Consider the following 11,843-nt stretch of genomic DNA (forward strand, 5'->3'; position numbering starts at 1 on the left):
AAAAACAAAACCAAGTTGGTGTCTGCATGGGTCTGGCTTGCTGTAAATCCTGGGCTGTGACCAGCTGGGGTAACAAGGTGGAGGCACCATGTTCTGCCTTCAGTTGCCCAGACCCATCTTCGGGTCCTACCTCCTGCTACTGCCCAGACTGTTGATAAGATTAAATTGGAACCAAAGATGAAAAAAACCTGGATGTACTAGTTTTGGGGTTTTTTTTAATTTTTATTGTGTTTTAAGTGAAAGTTTACAAATCAACTCAGTCTCTCATACAAAAATTTATATTCACCTTGCTTTATACTCCTAATTGCTCTCCCCCTAAGGGATACAGCTCACACCTTCCCTTCACTCTTCCTTTTCGTTTCCATTCTGCAAGCTTCTAACCCCCTCTGCCCTCTCATCTCCCTTCCAGATAGGAGATGCCAACATAGTCTCAAGTGTCTACTTGATCCAAGAAGCTCATTCTTCACCAGCATCTTTTTCTATCCCATTGTCCAGTCCAGTCCCTGTCTGAAGAGTTGGCTCTGGGAATGGTTCCTGTCTTGGGCTAACAGAAAATCTGGGGGACATGATGACTGGGGTACTTCTAGTCTCAGTCAGACAATTAAGTCTGTTCTTTTTTACGAAAGTTTGGGGTCTGCATCCCGCTGCTCTCCTACTCCCTCAAGAGTTCCTGTTGTGTTCCCTGTAAGGGCAGTCATAGGTATAGCCAGGCACCATCTAGTTCTTCTGGTCTCAGGATGATGTAGTCCCTGGTTTATGTGGCCCTTTCTGTCTCTTAGGCTCGTAATTACCTTGTGTCCTTGGTGTTCTTCATTCTCCTTTGCTCCAGGTGGGTTGAGACCAATAGATGCATCTTAGATGGCCATTTCCTAGTGTTTAAGATCCCAGACACCACTCTCCAAAGTGGGATGCAGAATGTCTTCTTAATAGATTTTATTATGCCAATTGACTTAAATGTTCCCTGAAGCCATGGTCCCCAAACCTCTGCCCCTGCTACCCTGGCCTGAGAAGCATTCAGTTTATTCAGGAAACTTCTTTGGTTTTGGTTTAGTCCAGTTGTGCTCACCTCACCTATATTATGTGTTGTCTTTCCCTTCATCTAAAGTAGTTATTATCTACTATCTAATTAGTGAATATACCTCTCTCTCCCTCCCTCCCTTCCCCATCTTGTAACCATCAAAAAATATTTTCTTCTCTGTTTAAACTATTTTTCCTGTTCTTATAATAGTGTTCTTGTACAATATTTGTCATTTTGCAACTGACTAATTTCACTCAGCACAATGCCTTCCAGATTCCTCCATGTTACAAAATGTTTCACAGATTCATTGCTGTTCTTTATCGATATGTAGTATTCCATTGTCCGAATATGCCATAATTTATCCATTCATCCTTTGATGGGCACCTTGATTGCTTCCATCTTTTTGCTATTGTAAACAGTGCTACAATAAACATGGGTGTGTGTATATCTTTCTTGTAAAGGCTTTTATTTCACTAGGATATATTCCAAGAAGTGGGATTGCTACATCGTAAAAAAAAAAAAATAAGTAAATAAAGTATGGTAGTTCTATTTCTAATTTTTTAAGGAAGCGCCAAATCGATTTCCAAAGTCGTACCATTTTACGTTCCCATCAGCAGTGTATAAGTGTACCAGTCTCTCCACAACCTCTCCAACATTTATTATTTTGTGGTTTTCAGATTAATGCAAGCCTTGTTGGAGTGAGATGGAATCCCATTGTAGTTTTGATTTGCATTTCTCTAATGGCTAATGATCATGAGCATTTCATCATGTATCAGTTGGCTACCCGAATGTCTTCTTCAGTGAAATGCCTGGTCATATCTTTTGCACATTTTTTAATTGTGTTATTTGTCTTTTTGTAGTTGAGGTTTTGCAGCATCATGTAGATTTTAGAGATCAGGGGTTGATCAGAAATGTCATAGCTAAAAACTTTTTCCCAGGCTGTAGGTAATCTTTTTTAGTGAAGTCTTTGAGTCAGCATTGTTGTTTGATTTTTAAGAGCTCCCAGTTATGTATTTTTCTTTTGCATTGTTAGTAATGTTTTCTATACTGTCTATGCCATGTATTAGGGCTCTTAATGTTGTCCCTATTTTTTTTTCCATGGTCTTTACAATTTTATATTTAGATCTTTGATTCATTTTTAGTTCGTTTTTGTGCATGGTGTGAGGTATGTGTCTTGTTGCCCATTTTGCAGATGGATATCCAGTTATGCCCAGACCACTTGTTAAAAAAGACTGCCTTATCCCCATTTAACTGATTTGGGGCCTTTGTCAAATATCAGCTGCGGATATGTGGATGGATTCTCAATTCTGTTTCATTGGTCTATGTATCTGTTGTTGTACCAGTACCAGGCTGTTTTGACTACTGTGGCAGTATAATAGGTTCTAAAGTCAGGTAGAGTAAGGCCTCCCACTTTGTTCTTCTTTTTCAGTAGTGCTTTACTTATCCAGTGCCTCTTTCCCTTCCATATGAAGTTGGTGATTTGTTTCTCCATCTCATTAAAAATGTCGTTGGAATTTGGATTGGAATTGCATTGTATCTATAGATCCTTTTGGTAGACTAGACATTTTTACAATGTTTAGTCTTCCTATCTATGACCAAGGTATGTTTTTCCACTTATGTAGGTCTCTTGGAAACCCTGGGGGTGTACTGGTTAAGTGCTATTTCTACTAACCAAGAGGTCGGCAGTTCGAATCCACTAGGCACTCCTTGGAAACTCTATTGAGTAGATCTACTCTGTCCTATATGGCCACTATGAGTTGGAATCGACTCGATGGCAGTGGGGTTTTTTTTGGAGGGGGGGGTATGTCTCTTTTGGTTTCTTGAAGAAGTGTTTTGTAGTTTTCTTTGTATAAGTCTTTTACATCTCTGGTAACATTTATTCCTAAGTATTTTATCTTCTTGGGGGCTACTGTAAATGGTGTTGATCTGGTGATTTCCTCTTTAATGTTCTTTTCGTTGGTGTAGAGGAATCCAGCTGATTTTTGTATGTTTATCTTGTATCCTGATGTTCTGCTGAACTCTTCTATTAGTTTCAGTGGTTTTCTTGTAGATCCCTTAGGGTATTCTGTGTATAAGATCATGTCATCTGCAAATAGAGATGCTTCTTCCTTACCAATCTGGATGCCCTTCATTTTTTATCTGGCCTAATTGCTCTGGCTAGGACCTCCAGCACGATGTTGAATAAGAGTGGTGATAAATGGCATCCTGCTCTGCCTCCCAATCTCAAGGGGAATGCTTTCAGACTCTCTTCATTCAGGAAAATGTTGGCTGTTGGCTTTGTATAAACGTCCTTTATTATCTTGAGGAATTTTCCTTCTTTTCCTATTTTGCTGAGAGTTTTTATCATGAGTGGGTGTTGGACTTTCTCACATGTCTTTTCTGCATCAATTGATAAGATCGTGTGGTTCTTGTCTTTTGTTTTATTTATATGATGGATTACATTATTTGTGTTTCTAATGTTGAACCATCCCTGCATACCTGGTATGAATCCCACTTGGTCATGGTGAATTATTTTTTTGATATGTTTTTGAATTCTACTGGCTAGAATTTTGTTGAGGATTTTTGCATCTAAGTTCGTGAGGGATATAGGTCTGTAATTTTGTTTTTTTGTGGTGTCTTTATTTGGTTGTGGTATCAGGAATATGCTGGCTTCATGGAATGAGTTTTCTATGCTCTGAACTACCTTTAGTAGGAGTGGTGTTAACTCTTCTCTGAACGTTTGGTAGAACTCTGCAGTAATGCCGTCCAGGACAGGGTTTTTTTTTTTTTTTTTGGTAGTTTTTGATTACCTTTTCAATCTCTTCTTTTGTTATGGGTCTTTTTAGTTGTTCTGCCTTTGTTTGTGTTAGCTTAGGTAGGTAGTGTGTTTCTAGGAATTCATCCATTTCTTCTAGGTTTTCAAATTTGTTTGAGTATAGTTTTTCATGGTAATCTGATATGATTCTTTTAATTTCATTTCAGTCTGTTGTAATATCGCCCATCTCATTTCTTATTCAGATTATTTGATTCCTCTCCTGTTTTTCTTTTGTCAGTTTGGCCAACGGTTTATCAATTTTATTAATTTTTTCAAAGGACCAGCTTTTGGTCTTGTTAATTCTTCAATTGTTTTTTTCTTTTCTGTTTGATTTTGTTCTGCTCTAATTTTTATCATTTGTTTTCTTCAGGGTCCTGAGGGTTTTGGTTGCTCTCTTTCTACTTGTTCAAGTTGTAGGGATAGTTCTTTGATTTTGGACCTTTCATCTTTTTGTATGTGTGTGTTTATTGATATAAATTTGCCTCTGAGCAATGCTTTCACTGTGTCCCAAAGGTTCTGATAGGAAGTGTTTTCATTCTCATTGAATTCTATGAATTTCTTTATCCCATCCTTAATGCCTTCTATAATCAAGTCTTTTTTGAGCAGGGTATTGTTCACTTTCCAAGTTTCTTATTTCTTTTTCCTGCTTTTTCTGTTATTGATTTCTACTTTTATGACCTTATGATCAGAGAAGATGCTTTGTAATATTTTTAATGTTTTGGATTCTGCTAAGGCTTGCTTCGTGACCTAATATGTGGTCTATTCTAGAGAATGTTCCATGTGCACTAGAAAAGAAGATATACTTGTCTGCTGTTGGGTGGAGTGTTCTGTACATGTCTATAAGGTCAAGCTGGTTGATTGTGGCATTTAGGTCTTCCATGTCTTTATTGAGCTTCTTTCTGAATGTCCTGTCCTTCACCAAAAGTGGTGTGTTGAAGTCTCCTACTATAAGTGTGAAACTGTCTATCCCACTTTTCAATGCTGATAGAGTTTGTTTTGTGTATCTTGCAGCCTTGTCATTGAGTGCATAAATATTTAATATGGTTCTATCCTCCCTTTAATCATTATATTGTGTCCTTCCTTATCCTTTATTTTGGATTTAACTTTAAAGTCTATTTTGTCAGAAATTAATATTGCCACTCCTGTTCTTTTTTGATTGTTGTTTGCTTGATATATTTTTTTTCCATCCTTTGAGTTTTAGTTTGTTTGTGATTCTAAGTCTAAGGTGTGTCTCTTGTAGGCAGCGTAGAGACAGATCACATTTTTTAATCCATTCTGGCACTTTCTGTCTATTTATTGGTGCATTTAGTCAATGTACATTCAGCATAATGGATAAGTATGAATTTAGTGCTATCATTTTGATTTTTTGTGTGTGTTGTTGACAGTTTCTTTTTCCCACTTAATTTTTTGTGTTGACTAGATTATCTTTATGTATTGCCTTTCCTCATATTCATTGTTGTTGATTTTTTTCTGCTGAGTCTCTATTTTTCTCTTGTACTTTATTTTGATGTTTAGGATAGTTTGTGTCCTTTGTGGTTACCTTATTATTTACCCCTATGTTTCTAAATTTAAACCTAACCTTTATTTCTTTGTATCGTCTTGTCTTCCTCTCCATATGGAAGATCTATGACATATTTCTTAGTCCTTCTTTATTCTTTTAATGCTGTCTTCTTTTACATAATAACATCGCTGTTTCCATGTTGTTTTTTTTTTTAATCTTGATTTATTTTTGTGATTTCCTTTTCTGGGTTGACATCTGATTGCTCTCTCTAGTGTTCTAGTCTTGAGTTGATACCTGATGTTATTGATTTTCTAACCAAAGAACTCCCTTTAGTATTTCTTGCAGTTTTGGTTTGGTTTTTATTAATCCTTAAACTTCTGTTTATCTGGAAATGTCCTAATTTCACCTTCATATTTGAGAGACAGTTTTGCTGGCAATTTTTTTTCCTTTGGTGCTTTATAAAAGTCATCCCATCGCCTTCTTGCCTGCATGGTTTCTGCCAAGTAGTCTGAGTTTATTCTTATTGACTCTCCTTTGAAGGTGACTTTTCGTTTATCCCTAACTGCTCTTAAAATTCTCTCTGTATCTTTGGTTTTGGTAAGTTTGATTATAATATGTCTTGGTGACTTTCTTTTAAAATCTACCTTTGGTGGAGTTTGATGAGCATCCTGGATAGATATCTTTTCATCTTTCACGATATCAGGGAAGTTTTCTGCCAACAAATCTTCAAAACTTCTGTGTTTATTTTCTGTTATCCCTTCTTCTTCTGGTACTCCAGTCACTTGAAGGTTATTTCTCTTGATAGAGTCCCACATGATTCTTAAGGTTTCTCCATTTCTTTAATTCTTCTATCTGATTTTTCTTCTAATATATTAGTACCAAGTGCTTTATTTTCAAGTTCAGAAATTCTGCCTTCCACTTGCTTAGTTCTGCTTCTCTGACTTTCTATTGAGTTGTCTACTTCTGTAACGTTGTTGTTAATCTTCTGAATTTCTGATTGCTGTCTGTCTATGGATTTTTCCAGCTTATTAAATTTTTCATTATGTTCCTGAATAACCTTTTTAATTTCTTCAACTTTATCTGTGTGTCCCTTGGCTTGTTCTGTGTATTGCCTGGTCTGGTTCCTAATTTTGTTTGTCTTGAAGGGTTCCGTATATTAATCTTTTGAATTCCACACCCGGTAATTCCAGGAAGGCACCTTCATCCAGAAGATCCATTGATTCTCTGTTTTGAGAGCTTGTTGAGTCAATCATGGTCTCTTTGTTTATGTGACTTGATATTGACTGTTGTCTCCGAGCCATCTATATATTATTGTATTATTTTACTTTATGTTTGTTTGCTGTATCCTAGCATCTTGCTTTGTTTTGTTTTAATATACCCAAATGGGTTGCTTGAGTGAGCTAGCTTGATTGTTTTCACCTTTGGAGCTCTGACGTCCTTTCACCAGATGGCTAGAGCTGTTATCACATATATCAGTTTAGGAGTCCAATAACTTTTCTTGTATGAATTCTGCCCAGGAGTCCAGGTAGGTCATCATCAAGAGTGTGGTACAGGCCCTGTCCTGCAGTCTTAGAGGGGCAGCAGTGATTGGTGTAGGTACTGGTATCTGGTTACATCAGGAGGTCATGCTCTGAACAAGGCAGGGGGCTGAGAATCATCTCCCAAGTGTTTCTGAGGAAAGCATGTCCCTCTTCCCTAGAGCATACAGGTGGGTGTCTTCTGCAGACGGGCCATGGGTACCCAGTATTTTTGGTTGTAAGGACTGGGAGGTACCAGTTATCCTTGGTCTCCTGTCTCAGATGGCTGGGTGACCTGAGTGGAGACATCAGTCCTTAGGCCCACAATGTGGGTAGGGGAGGACCCTGTGAAATAGGCAAAGCAATGTCAAACATCAAACACCCACTTCTCCTCAGCACAGCTGAGACAGTTGTAGTCTGCCAACAAGGGTCTATTCTCCTGAAATAGGCCCACACAGGTCCATGCAAAGGGGAAGGTTACTCAAAGTCCACACACCATTTATGCCTAGACAGGATCCGCTTCTGTACTGAGCTCCCCTGGTTAGTGGAGCTGGCAAATTATCTTTTCCCCTAATTGCAAATTTATTCCTTCGCTAGGGCCTGGAGGATGGTTCTAGGGACTCCACAGAGCCTATCGCAGCTCCAGGGAAATCAACAGCTACTGAAGCTGGCTTGGGGATCGGGGACATGGTAAATATACGCAAGTACTTAGCTTTTAGTGAGTGTGCCGTTCTTCTCTGGTTCTGGAGGTGTGAGTAGGCTGTGTAGCTGGCTGCTTCTCCCTGAGGAAACTGCAGCTGAGCACTAGTACCAGCCTGCCACAGGCACTGCCTGAGGGCTCCCGGTGATTCAAGTCCGGTAACTCCTCTCAGCTTCTGATTTGTCTCTTCCTCTCCCTGCCCCTCAGTTCATTTTCTACAGACCTCCAGCTACTCTTTGCCTTTGATATTCAGGGCTCCTAGCTTGTCATAAATATACTCACTTCGCTTTTTCGGGGGGGGGTCTTTGTTGTAAGAGGGGTTGCAGGAAGTGTCTGTCTTTTTCGCCTTCTTGATCCCACCTCCTGGATGTACTACTTTTTGCCTGGAAAAATTGTCATAAATAAAGCCAATTTTGTGTGAATGTGCATTGAAACAGATACAAGCCAGTATGATTTGTGGGAAAAAGCTGATATGCAGTAATCCAAAATGTCCTTTATTAGGGATGATCCAATGCCATTACAGAAATTCCATTATAAAAAACTTGTTCTTTGTAAATACTTTCCTTTAACATATATTGAGTAAATTGTGACAGTAAATGACCACAGAGGATGCAGAAAATCCTAGGTTCCAACCAGAAACTGAAATTTAATCCCACAGAGTTAATTATTTATTGTAATAATTTCAGAATTGTCAGATTTCCCTTTGATGAGTCAGGCCCTGAAAGTACCAGAAAGTTATGCCTTGCAAGAGCTCATTATTCTCAGTCTACAGACCTCCAGCTACTCTTTGGGTTTGACCCTGTTAGGAAACTATACCACAATTCAGCCAACAATATCAATGGAATACCCTCAAGAAGTGGACTACGAGGGAGTGGTAGAGTGAGTGATAGAGGCAGCCAAAAAGCTGCACTATTTGAAACCTACTCATATTGGGACAGAGAAATCAAGAGGGCAGGTGCTTCCATGTGTAGAGTTTGTTCCATTAACAAGGGTTACATGATAACCACTTGCTTTCCAGAATATTTTGTAGTGTCAAGTTCTTTAGCTGACCAAGTTCTAAAGATCTTTTCCCATTCTTTTGTTGGAAGAAAGATGCAATTGCAGTACTTGAGGCATGCCAAAGGCAGTGCTCATGTGAGAATGGCCCTGATATAAGATGTATTGCAACAGAGAAAAAGTGATCAAAGGGTTTGTAATGCAATAACTAAATGTCATCTGTGGAGAAGTGATGTTTACAAGTCAGATTCGGATATCACCTTGCCTAATAGTCAAGAGGAACAGGCAGCATTTGTAAAACTTTAGCAGCTATTTGCCCATGAAGAAACTGAAAGGAAATTGTTACCTTTGCTGGCAAGTACTCAGAGTTAGAATATGTATGGGTAGCTACTAAACTTTCAGCAGAGATTATGTTGTCAAAAAATTATGAGTTCTGTATTATGAAACCATAAAGAATTCTCTTACCCATGATAGTAAAGGCCATCTTGTTAAACGTTGTTAAAAATCTTGCAATGTAACAAATAAATAGTCTTTTAGCTATGCTATAAACTGACCTTTACAATTAGCTAGGTGAGTAGGAACACTGAAACCAGAAAGACTGGTTTCATTATTCATTAACTTTCATTTAAATTTATCCTTCCAGAAAATAACCAAAATTAATAAGTAAATACTGTTTTCAAGATTAATAAACACATACTATTTTTAAGATTAATAAACACATAAAGCAAAACCAAAAACCAAACCCAGTGCCATCGAGTTGATTCCGACTCATAACGACCCTATAGAACAGAGTAGAACTGCCCCATAGAGTTTCCAAGGAGCACCTGGAGGGTTCAAACTGCCAACCCTTTGGTTAGCAGCTGTAGCACTTAACCACTACACCACCAGTGTTTCTGAAACCAAACCCACCTCCGTTGAGTCGATTCCAACTCATAGCGGCCCTATAGGACAGGGTAGAACTGCACCATAGGGTTTCCAAGGAATGCCTGGAGGATTCAAACTGCCGGCCTTTGGTCAGAAGGTGTAACACTTAACCACTATGCCACCAGGGTTAATAAACACATGCTGTTCTCAAAATTAATAAACATATTTGTCTTCAAAACTAATGAACATATTCTCTTTCCAGCAGTGAGGAAAATATCCTATTTTCAAAATTTCAGGGTTCTGCTAACCAAGACTCACTGATCTTGTGACTGTCTTGTAACTGTTCAGCAAAGTTACGTAAATGTCAACCAATGAGGAATTTTGTTCAAAAGATCCTGATATCTTTGTATATAAGCTCTTTAAGAATCCTAACTAACCGGAGTACTCATTGACTGGCAAAATGATGTCTTGCCCCGCTTTAAAATCGTCTATTAAATCTGCATAATCGTCTATTAATGGTGTTTTGAGGGTTTTTTTTTTTAGACAGTGTACATGCTGGAAAGCAAACTCTCTCTGTATTCTTACAAGAGGAGGAGGAAAAAGACTTGAGCTCTTTTGTAGCTTCTCTTATTCAAATGATGCTGCATCCCTAAACAAAACAAAACAGAAAAACGAATCCACTGCTGTCCAGTTGATTCTGACTAATAGTGACCATATAGGCTAGAGTAGAACTGCTCTATAGGGTTTTCAAGGCTATAATCTGTATGGAAGCCGACTGCCACATCCTTCTCCTGCGAAGCAGCTGGTAAGCTGTTGCCAACCTTTAGGTTAGTAGCAGAGCACTTTAACCATTGGGCTACCAAGCCTCCTTGCTGCATCCCTACTTTACTATTTTTTATTGTGCTTTAGGTGAAAGTTTACTGCTGAAGTTAATTTCTCATTAAAAAATTTATACGCATACTGTTTTGTGACATTGGATGCAATTCCCACGATGTGACAGCAGCTCCCCCTTTCCACCCCAAGCTCTCTGTGTTAATTCATCCAGTTCCTGTTCCTTCCTGCCTTCTTATCCTGCTTTAGGACAGGAGCTACCCATTTGGTCTCATATATTTAAACTAAGAAGCCCGTTTTGTTTTATAAGACTGTCTAATCTTTATCTGAAAAATGGGCTTTGGGAACAGGTTCAATTTTGAGTTAGCAGAGCTTTTGGGGGCTATAGTTTCGAGGGATCTTCCAGACTCTGTCAAACCATTAAGTCTGGTCTTTTTACATGAATTGAATTCTGTTCTATATTTTCCTCCTGCTCTGCTGGGACTCTCTGTTGTGTTCCTTGTCAGGGTGGTCATTGGTGGTTGCCGGGCACCATTGAGGTCTTCTGGTCTCAGGCTGGGGAAGTCTCTGGTTCATGTAGCTCTTTAGTCGTTTGGGCTAGTACTTTCCTTTAGGACAATTACTGAAGTCCACAATCTGGTACAGAAGGAGCAGATCATGGCAAGGTATCAGCTCCTAAACAGGTGCAACCACTCAAAGTGATTGGAGGAGGAATCTCCCTTATTTTTCTATTTTTCATTGCTGCATTAGCAGGTGTTAGAACACTATCCAGCACCTTTTGAGTTTCCTGAAATTATTTGTCTGTGCTGTGTGTTGGCAGTAGCTGGCTCATTTTGTCTGGTACTTCCCTGTTTAACTGTCTTTACCACTGCGTGAAGCAAAGCACATTAAGCAATACTGTGGTGCAGCTATTTTTTTTTTTTTAATAATTGCAGTGTACTAAACTGCATATTGGATATATAAAATTAAAAACTCTCTTAGTATTTTAAGCTGAAATGTCCATGTGAGTATAAAAATTATATAAAAATCACAATAGAGAAGAGTTGGAAACAACCTAGGTGCCCATCAACAGATGAATGCATGATATATTCACACAATGGAATACTAGGCAACGATAAAGAACAACAATGAATTCACAAAACATTTCATAACATGGATGAATCTGAAAGGCATTATGCTGAGTGAAATTAGTTGCCAAAGGACAAATATTGTATGAGACCACTGTTATAAGAATTTAAGTAAAGGTTTAAACACAGAAAGAAACGTTCTTTAATGGTTATGAGGGTGGGGAGGGAGGGAGAGGGGTATTCACTAACTAGATAGTAGACAAGAATTATCTTAGGTGAAGGGAAGGACAACACACAATACAGGGGATGTCAGCACAACTGGACTAAACCAAAAGCTAAGAAGTTTCCTGAATACAACCAAACACTTCAAGGGACAGAGTAGAAGTTGTGGGAGTCTGGGGACCATGGTTTCAGGGGACATCTAGGTCAACTGGCATAACAAAGTTTATAAGAAAATGTTTTGCAGCCCACTTTGCTGAGTGGCATCTGGGGTCTTAAAAGCTAGGAAGAGGCCATCTAAGATGCATCGATTGATCCCAACCCACCTGGAGCAAA

The 11,843-nt window shown here is 38.7% G+C and overlaps 1 pseudogene; it reads left to right on the top strand.

Moving 5' to 3' along the window:
• The first annotated feature begins 8,119 nt into the window (after window positions 1-8,119).
• Window positions 8,120-11,164, top strand: LOC100653873 (myotubularin-related protein 10-like; annotated as a pseudogene).
• The last annotated feature ends 679 nt before the right edge of the window (window positions 11,165-11,843 follow it).

The sequence above is a fragment of the Loxodonta africana genome, chromosome 13, assembly GCF_030014295.1.
Source record: "Loxodonta africana isolate mLoxAfr1 chromosome 13, mLoxAfr1.hap2, whole genome shotgun sequence".
NCBI classification, from domain to species: domain Eukaryota; kingdom Metazoa; phylum Chordata; class Mammalia; order Proboscidea; family Elephantidae; genus Loxodonta; species Loxodonta africana.